This window comes from Oxyura jamaicensis, chromosome 1 (assembly GCF_011077185.1).
Source record: "Oxyura jamaicensis isolate SHBP4307 breed ruddy duck chromosome 1, BPBGC_Ojam_1.0, whole genome shotgun sequence".
Taxonomy (NCBI): domain Eukaryota; kingdom Metazoa; phylum Chordata; class Aves; order Anseriformes; family Anatidae; genus Oxyura; species Oxyura jamaicensis.
The window spans coordinates 139,071,969-139,081,896 of record NC_048893.1 but is presented as its reverse complement, the minus strand read 5'-3'; the positions used below and the strand labels follow the sequence as shown (position 1 = coordinate 139,081,896).

General features: G+C 34.9%; 1 long non-coding RNA gene across 1 annotated transcript in view; it reads right to left on the bottom strand.

Moving 5' to 3' along the window:
• Positions 1-4,130: 4,130 nt before the first annotated feature.
• The window catches only part of LOC118161315, a 106,140-nt gene continuing 100,342 nt past the window's right edge, over positions 4,131-9,928 (bottom strand). The window contains exons 3-4 of the long non-coding RNA XR_004747940.1: positions 4,496-4,611; positions 4,131-4,174 (exon numbers count right to left, since the gene is read on the bottom strand). This is a non-coding gene — a long non-coding RNA (uncharacterized LOC118161315). The remainder of the gene's footprint in view (positions 4,175-4,495; positions 4,612-9,928) is intronic.

Here is a 9,928-nt window from a genome sequence, read left to right as displayed (position 1 = left end):
CCAGTATTAACCACCACTCCTATATCCCTCTGCCTTCCCAGTTGGCAGGAGGCACTGCTCTTCCCATTGTTTTTGATCTGGGGCCAAAATGAATCAGTCAGCCAATAAGTGAGCGTTACAAACACAATCTACTGGTCTAACTCTAGGATGTATATTTTCAAAGTTCATATTTATAGTTTGCAAACTCTGTCTTTCAGATAGCAAGTCCTAGTAGCACCAGAAGCTGTTGAATATTCCAATCAAACACAAAATTAGAACAGGATTCTGTGCCACAAATACAAAGTAAAGCCATCTGCCAAATTTCTAAAATACCTCACCTAGAGATCTGGTAATTTTTCTTGTAGCATGAGTATAACATACAGCTTGCCCCTAAAGAAGCATCCTGTGCTGTGTTTAGCAGCTTTTATAGTAAATCTTCCTCACTGAAAGACTATCTTCATACTAAGACGTTGTTTTAAATATGGCAAGTAGACCAAAGTTTCCAGAGAAGGGGACAACACTTTTCTGGTATTTATTAGTTCATTTTAGGTCACTGGAGAACTTCCAAAGACATCTTCCTTTTCTGTTTTATAAACCCTAAGAGTTAAGTAAGTATTCTCAAATAAGCACAATTTACAGTATGTCAGCTTAAAATAAAATCATAACACATTTCTAAATTGATAGAAATTGCATAGCACCAAATGAGAAATAGGGATTTTTATCCTCTCATTTATACATGCTTGTCTCTCTGTCTATAAACATATGTTTGCACATACTGTGTATTGATAGATTAACATATAAAATTACAACACTGCATTTGCAACACTGTACTTAAAGTTGTGTCTGCATTTTTACTTCAGGGGTTTATATCTCAGCTATAAAAATTTCTCTCTAGGCTGAATCTTGGCAAAGATTGTCAACTTACAAATTATTGTTTTCTTAAAAAAAAAAAAATGGCAAGACAATAATCTCTTTCTCTTTCCAGCATCAAAAGGACCTGTGGACTGACCTGGAGCTCATGGTAGTTGCTAACTTAATCAGTGCCAAGAAAAAAATTTCACAATGATGGACTTGGCCCTTTGTGCTGTGGGAGTGAAATGCTGAGCCCTCTTAGCCACTAAAGTGCATTTGTATTCTTGTTCTGTTTTTAGGAAGTTATAAGAAAATGTCAATTCCTTAAGCCATTTTACAGTCACCTGTAAATATTCATGATTAACAACAATTCTATTATGCATCTTTGTGGAAAATGACAGAACTGATTCAGAAAATGAATCAGACTCAGATTTTCCTGTAGGAACTGGCTGAAGACACAGAAGCAGAGAAGGCAATACACCAACAGATCTTATGGGATAACAGTGTCACTATAGTTAACAACTGGACCTGATTTTAGAAGGACTTCATAAAAACTCTGGCAGAAGGAGAGATATAGGACAATCTGCAAAGAAACTGTTTTCTAGTATTTCCTGTGAGTGGGCCCATTTCTCCCATTCTGCCCTCCATACATATTATTTATAGTCCCTGCCACTGTGGCAAAGTGATGGGATTCGTCCTCTAATATATCTATACAAACTGCCATGGTCAATGAAATCAAATGATTTGTTAACTTTTATATGAGCATTTCTGCCACCAGAGCTAAATTAGTTCAAAGGAAGCAGCATGGGAAGTTGGATGAAAAGTTGATCATCATCCTAAAGAGCAAAATTAAAATTTACTCAAGAGAGTGTAGAAAAACCTGTTAAGGATTAAGTAGGAATTGTGTGCCTCACAGGAATACTATGTGCCAAAATATGTCACCCTTTGATAGAACTCCTGCAAGCAGCCTGTCTGGGTTGCAATAACCGCACTTCAGTACAGACCGTGGAGCAAATAAAATAATATGTGTGTCCTATGGGATAAATTGTAACTTGGGCAATGAATATCTAAGGCATCGAAAGCTTCTTTCCATTAAAAATAAAAATAAAAATAAAAAAAAAGAAAAAAAAAAGTGAGAATCTTTCCAATGTGCAGAAGGATATGAGATAACTATGTGACAAGCCTCATCATCCTTCACTGCCTGAAAAAGAGCTGGGGCTCATTTTTTCACCATTTTAGGGCCCTCTGGAGTAAAAAGTGCAAGATGGCTGGCAGATATTCAACTCTTGCTCTGTCAATTTAACCTCAGGGAAAATTGGTAGAGGTTTATTTTTGTATCATTGCACCAGGATGGACAGATATAGGTAACAATATCTAATGCTGCCCCACATAAAGTGCTTGAACTAAAGACTGAGATTTCCTTAATGCAGATGACCCCAAAATCCACATTGTCTGGAAGAAGGCAAGAAAGCACTTCGCTGCTGTTCAGAAATGAAGAGCACAATGTAGACCTTGATAATTCCAGGCTGCCATGCCATATCGTGCATCACCCTTCATAGACAAATATTTTTTTTTTTGTTTTGTGGTTTGTTTTGTTTTGTGGAATTAGTGTTAGAATAGATAGATCATAGGCAGGATCGGTAAAATATTAGTCATAACTCAGTAGAAACAGGGCATGTTCTTCTAGATGAGCCCAAGTATTGATGGAACAGAATTGCTCATTTGAGTAAATAATGTTTCATCGCCTTCCATAAAACATTGCATTCATCTTCATTTGACATCAAACCCTCAAATAAATCTATGTATCTAATGTATTTTAATTAAGCAGAGGACAGGTGAAGAGTTTTTCTTTCAACGTCTCTAGTTGCACTCTGCTGCTCTAGTCAATGAAAGCAAAACTGTAAAACCGCCTTCATTATTAACACTAATTTTTACTTTATTTTCATTTTTTCTCTCATAAAATGGGTTGTGTCACTATGTATATGGGATGGTATGCCATGGTAAGGTAGCAAATTTATTCAACCCAAGAGGTGGAGCAGCTCTGCTTTTTTTTTTTTTTTAATATATATATATATATATATATATATAATATATATATATATATATATTATTTTTTTTCTTGCACCCGTCCAAGAATTTTAAGCTGTTTCAATGTAGGCAACTTCTCAGGGCACAGGTTATTTCCCAGATTTCTCCTCACTTGATGTTTGCCATTTTTTTTTCTTTTTTTTTTTTTTTCTTTTCTTTTTTTTTTTTTGGTGCAAATAATTCTGGTTACTTCTACAGAAGAGATGTTCTAGAAGTGCACAATTTCAGAAGAGAACCAGCACCATATTTTCAGGCACTCATGTGCTTTCAATCAGTTCTCAGTTGGCACATTGCAGTTTCATTGAAATAGTGATTTTTATCTCCAAGTGCTTTAAAAATGCAGGTTCCAGTACTGAAGTCTGATCTACATGTGTGAAAGATAAGGCTTGTGCAGAGCGTTATGAACTTCAGTGCAGTTTTGTGTTGTGACCCAATATGTTCTCTTAACCACATCTGTTTGCAGGATCATGGCCTTTAGCAAACTCTGAAAATGAGTGAAAACAGCACCACTGAAATACAGTCTTTTCTGAGGTGAAGTATAACGTTCTTTTAAGAACGGTCATCATGATTATGTAGCAGTTTTGGAATGAAGAATGCTTTTCCAGCTCAAACTAAAATGCAATTTTAAACTCTTGGAGGTGGAATTTTGGCTTACCCTCACTTAACTTAAAATATACATACATACATACATACATACATACATACATACATATATTCCTGGCACTTTTTCCTAAGTGATCATAAAATCTTTACATGTCATTGTTAGACAGCCCCTCTAAAAGCAGAGTGGTCTTATGACACAATTCTGGCACACAAGTTCACTGAAATAATGTTCAATAAAATTAGATCATTAAGGTTGTTTCCTGTATATAGCACTTGAGTTTTCCCTAGAGCTCTGATCGAAGAACTGACCCAGTCTGATCCTACTTAGCTTTGAGATCAGAACACATAGAATAGGTGTCATGAAGACTGATTCTCAGGAAATAAAAGTGATTTCTTTGCTGTTAGTCCTAGAAACCTTTCTACACATTGAAGGAAAAAAAGAAAAAAAAAAAAAGAGGCAACTACAAACAAAAATAAATAAATAAATCGCAAACCAAACCAAAACACCATCACCAACAAAAAACAAACATTTAACCTTGTAGAACTAGATATCGTTGCATATAATATCTCATGTTTCTTACATCACAATAGTTAGAACAATTATATCTCATTACCTTAAGATAGCAGATTATAATACACCATAAGACAGTAACTGTCTAATAGTTTTTTTTTTTTTTTTAAAAAAAAAAAAAGAAAAAAAAAGAGTTTCCTTCATCTCCTTCATCTCAGTAAATCAACACATTAATGTATAGGAAGTGCAAAGCTCTCCAGTGCTTACAAGTAACAAATTAGACATGACTATACTCCTTTCTTATTCTGCTTTTGATTTTTATCTTGATTTTTTTTTTTCCTGCCAGGTTTTTCTTACATTCTGCACTGTAACTCAAAATAACAACAAGAACAAATCAGATTAAAAAATTCAACAAAAAGTTAATCTCAGATCTGCCACTTCGGTATTCTCAATAAACTTTACCTATCTGGGTAGCCCTATGCTGGAAAGGTATCAGTTGTTCTAGAATGATGTTGGTTGACTCCATAAATCATCCTCAGAAATATCTCCATTATATCTTCTCACCAGGGTAGGCTCATCTGCAAGTGATTGACAACAACTCAGCATTCATTTATTTTTTCTTTTTGATTTATTTGAATACATTTATTATTGCTCACATACCACAATGATTTGTATTAAAAATAGATGATACATAGCTAATCCTGGCAGTTCCATAAAATTGTAAGTTATTATGTGCTAACTTTGCTGCAATGAATAGTCACATAATGCATTCATTGTGCCTTTCCAAATAACTATGGAAAGATAGTTCAAAGTCCACCTCATAAAAAGGGTGTGTGTCTGAATGTGGTAAAGACAGAGCTAAAGGCAAGTGAGAGCGCTATTTGTAATGGAACAGGGTTATCATATCATCTCACTGCTACCCTGTTAGACCAATCCATCAATCATTTGTTTAATAATCGCCCTTGGAAATCATCACTAAATCCAGGTTATTTAGCTCTCTACAACCATTTAAAGCATCATTATGACATTGTAGCTGGCTTCCGTTATGCAAAATATATATACTATATTTTGTATGGAAATAACAGAGGCAGGAACTTAATAATGCTATTTATAAAATAAAACAGGCCTAATGTTAAGTAAATGGCTTTCAGCCATGGTTCAGCCAGGTAATCAAACATGTGCCTGGATTGAAGCGCATGAATCACTCTATCAATTCAAAAGCACTCTACATGTACCTGAAGTTCAGCATGTACTTCAACTGTTTGATGAATCAAGGCTTCCTTTGGTTATGAGAACATACAGAAAGTTGTTTGTCAGGCAAATTTTAAGATTGTATATATACCCACAAAGTGCAAGTAAAAATGTGAAAAACATAAAAAAGGGATATCAAGAAAAAGAAGATGCAAAAAGTAGCATTATAAGGTGCTTGCTGAGGCACAAGCCCCTTGGAAAGGGCTGTGGTGCTGCTCTGTGGTTTGTGTTTCAGTGCACTGCTTTGTCAGGGACAGGCTGAGGAGCTGCAAGGTGGCTTCTTTTCACCTTGCCCTTTGGTTTCCTCTCAGATGCATTGAGCTGTACACTGGGCCTGCAATGGCACCTTCTTTTTAGTAGCCTCTTTCTAAAAGTTTTCTTGATTGTGGCTCCACAAACCACTGTAGCAGCAAACCTGAAGGGGACAACATTAGGGTACATAGGTACAGCTTGGTGCAAACTTCTCATTGAACTAGAACCTGAAGGGAATAACTACCTGCCAGCTACCTGTTTCAAAAAACAAACAAACAAACAAACAAAAAACAAAAAACAAAAAAAAAAAAAAAAAAAAAAAAAAAAAAAAAAAAAACAAAAAAAAAAAAAAAAAAAAAAAAAAAAAAAACAAAAAAAAAAAAAAAAAAAAAAAAAAAAAAAAAAAAAAAAAAAAAAAACACTTATATTAGTATACACAAACATGGATCCATATAAAATTATAATTTAAAATGCATTTTAGAAACTGTGGTGGGGATAATGACAGATATACTACAAAGGGTCCTCATGCAAACCTGCCTTTGTAAAAGAGCTGTCAGCAATTTTTGCTGGGACAAAAGGAACAAAAGTAGTTAAATTTATATGCAGGTAACCCTATAAATGCCCAGAATGTTTGATGCAACAGAGAAATTTGTACACTAACAACCAGGACTTGTGATTGAAGAATAAGGTGAAGCTCCCATTGGCTACTCCAGAGGCAAAAAGAAGACTTGGAATGTAGGATTTAAGTCAGGCATTGGCTAACACAAGACAATGGAGCATACAGGTGACACTGGTGCGAATTAAGGAAGACCTCCTGAGCAAAATGTGTTTTAACTTGATGTTTTCAGGGGAAAAAATAAATAATAAAAATAAAATAAATAGGTAAGGGATTTAATTTTTTTAAATATTAAAGCAGAGGATGAGGAAGAACAAGAGATGAAAAGTTGAGGGCTATCTGATATCTGGATGAAGTATGTTGGAGTAAGGGGAGGAAGAAAAAGAGAATTGAATAGGAAGAGTGGTAAAAGCAAGAGTACAAAGTGTATCACTGGACTGTGTACGGCATGGGATACAGGACTGAGCTATTGTCTTCTGACTCATGGGACACCCCTGAAAGGTTTTAAAATTGATGGACTGCTAAAATCTTTCAACCAGGTACATCACTATTCTAACCAATAATTCCATTGCTTTATTAACTTGTCTCACACTCCTCTCTCTCCCAGAATGCAAAAATACTAAATAGTTAATGCTCTGAATAAAACATCTCTCCAGCCCACTTGTGAACTGTTTGTGTTGAAATGTGCCTTCTCACACAATCTCTCTGACCCTAGGAATGTATAGTGAATTTGTTAGCACAGTATGCTACAGTCCAGGGCAGAAGGAGTTCAGCTACTTCTAGTTACACAGTGTGATGTTTCCCACTCTTCATTGCCTGGCCTCAAACACTATTCTAAACCTTCCAGTTTTCCACACTGTTCTATCACTATTGTCCTTGAAAACCAAAAAAAAAAAAAAAAAAAAGAAAAGAAAAGAAAAAAAGAAAACCAAAAACACGGTGACTGTAGATGTGAAGAAATCCAGCAAAGGCTAGGTAGACGACTAAAAAAACAAGCCACTTCAATGTATTTTTGGGGGTACCAACATCCTCATTATTTGCTGTAAGGGATCTCAAGCAAACAACACCAGCTTCTCATGTCAGAGGACGTCTTTTGTTAAAGTGAGAGGAATGCTGTTTTGCTGAACAGCACAAACCAACACACCAGTAGTGTTTAAAAAGAACTTCAGATGCTTTAAAATAAATTTGAATATGTTTAAAAATCCCATAAGAGTTAACAAAAAATCTGAATGTGTTTTCTCAAGTAACTATTTAAAGCATATTAGAGTTTATTTAATTGCATTGGGATTTTTTCAAAGCATATCAGGGCAAAACAGTAGAGTATAGGCCCCAATATGCTAATTAATAGCTAGCTAGACCCCTGAAATAAACCTGCTACACTTCATTAATCAGACAGTAATTGAATTGGCACAGTACTTCTGTGCAAACTATTTGTAGATTGAAATACCAGTCCTGCCAACGGAGAGGGTAACTTTCTCCACACAAGTATGTTTTTGGACAGTGCGTTAACTTTTTTTTTTTTTTTTTTTTTTTTTTTTTTTTTTCCCAGTGGGCAGTTGGCCTTTATAATTCATACTTTTCTGCATGGAAAATCTCATATTACTGAACTCAGTGAATTATTGCTCATGCTGAGACAGTCTTCTAGGTAAGTACTTTTCAATGACCACAAGCTCAGCTCAGTGGAAAAGAACAAATCAGAACTGATACACTTTGCTTTGTCATCTAAAGACATCTGCCAATTAATGTTATTATATAATAGCAGTGTTGGGCAGATGTTTAATTGATGACACTTATTCTTGACTATACAAAAGCTAACTATCTAGGGATTTAACTGCCAAATAGTGACTACTTTACTCACAGAAAATGAAACAATAAATTTTCTGGCAGAACTGATGAAGTGTAATTCTAGATATTCATTGTTCATTATCACATCTGATAAAATAGTTAACTGGACATAAAGAAAAGAGGAAAAAAATATTTCAAGTGCATAGCATTTTTCTTATGAAACAGATATTTATCCAACTTTGGGAAAGAAGCCACATATTTGTGGTATAACCTTGGGCAAATCACTTTGGTCCAAGGTGCATTTTAGGGTATCTGGCAGATGTTTAAAGTTAGCTATCAGACACATCTTCAACAGCTTTGAGCATTTCAACGCAAGCTTAAATCAATAAAAATCAGACATTCCAGCCTGAAATTTCAGAAAATTTGGAGATCTGTATCTATAGCTTCCTAAACAGTGTTGTAGATCTCACCTTTTGCCATTGCTTGCTTCTCATCCCTGCAATAGAATTCTGAAGGAATGTTCACAGGCTTCATCAGATTTCCTGAACTGGATCTTTAGTACTTGCCGTTTTGAAGTCTTCAGTAATACATATATATGTTATATATATCATATACATATACAACTGTTATTGACATTTATTTGTGTGTGCATGTATTTGTATATTTTCTTAGATATATTTTATTACTTCTGGGAGTGTGCAGCTATTTTTATTGGGGGGAGAATAAGTGCTTCATGTTTGCAAGCGAGCACACCAAGTCTGAGCGTTAAAGTAAGACTTAGAGAAATGTATAAGCAACTGAAAATGACCTTGGGTAATGAAAACACTTGAGCATTCTTAATTAACAAAGAGCATTGCAATGCACACCAGCTAGAATGTCTGTATGTGTGTGCATGCACGCATGCACACTGCATATATTTCAAAGTGCCAAACCAATAAATTCCTATGGCAAGATGCAATTAATAAGCAGCAGAGGGGGATGGGATAATTCTTAACATATAGTTGTATTAGTATATGTCCATTAAGGCAACAATAACCAATTAACATTGCGTTAAAGGGGAGAAGCAGCTGTGATAGTCACATCATTTATCAGAGGGAGTTCTGTATTCTTTGATCTAAGAAAAACAAAGAAAATTACCTAGTGTTTTTTCAACAAACATTTTAAACCGATTGGATATTTTGAACTTCCATGCCTATTGAGGGAAACACTATCCTTAGAGTTGGCTTGTTAACAAAAACTAGTGTAACACTTTGGGGAATATATTCTCCAGCTATCTTATTTCTTCTAATCATTGTCCCCTTTCACTGGAGAATTTCCTATTATTCAGCAACATATGGACTAAACATTTCTCCAGTAATCATGTCTGAACAAAGTAATCATTCCCTCATTAACCAATTATTCCTCAGAATCAAATGAAACAGACATATTTGTTAAGACAATTTCCTTTAATAAACCCTATGGAACCATACCTAGCGCATAGCCCATTCAAATGGTTTAATTCAAAGATTGCAGTACAGAGGACGAAGAGGGATTCTTGTTTTACACTTACAATAAATGATCTCAGGAGCAAAGTTAGGGATGGAATTAATACCACATTAAAGAAAAAAAAAAAAAAAAGTAATGTTAAAAGAGTAGTAATTACTGATTAAAAAATTAACCTTTCATATCCTGCACTATTCCTTGGCTGTGTGCTTAAAGCTCATATAGCTATTTTGTTAATTTTAAAGGAGTTTGAAGTATAGGTGAAAAGAACAGACACTGAAAAGTCTACCACTCTATGCAATGCTCAAACTCAACTGGAGAAAAATAAATAATGAAGGCCAGGGAAAAATACTATCTTCTCTCATGATGTGTGGCAATTCAGAAATCACCCAGGTAAACTGTCTGGTGAGCCTTTAAAAACTTCTGACAATTTGGATTTCTAAGTAAATTGATAAAGAATATTCTGATCTTGGGAGCTAAAAGTAAAGTTTATCAAGTAGGTGAGTGTT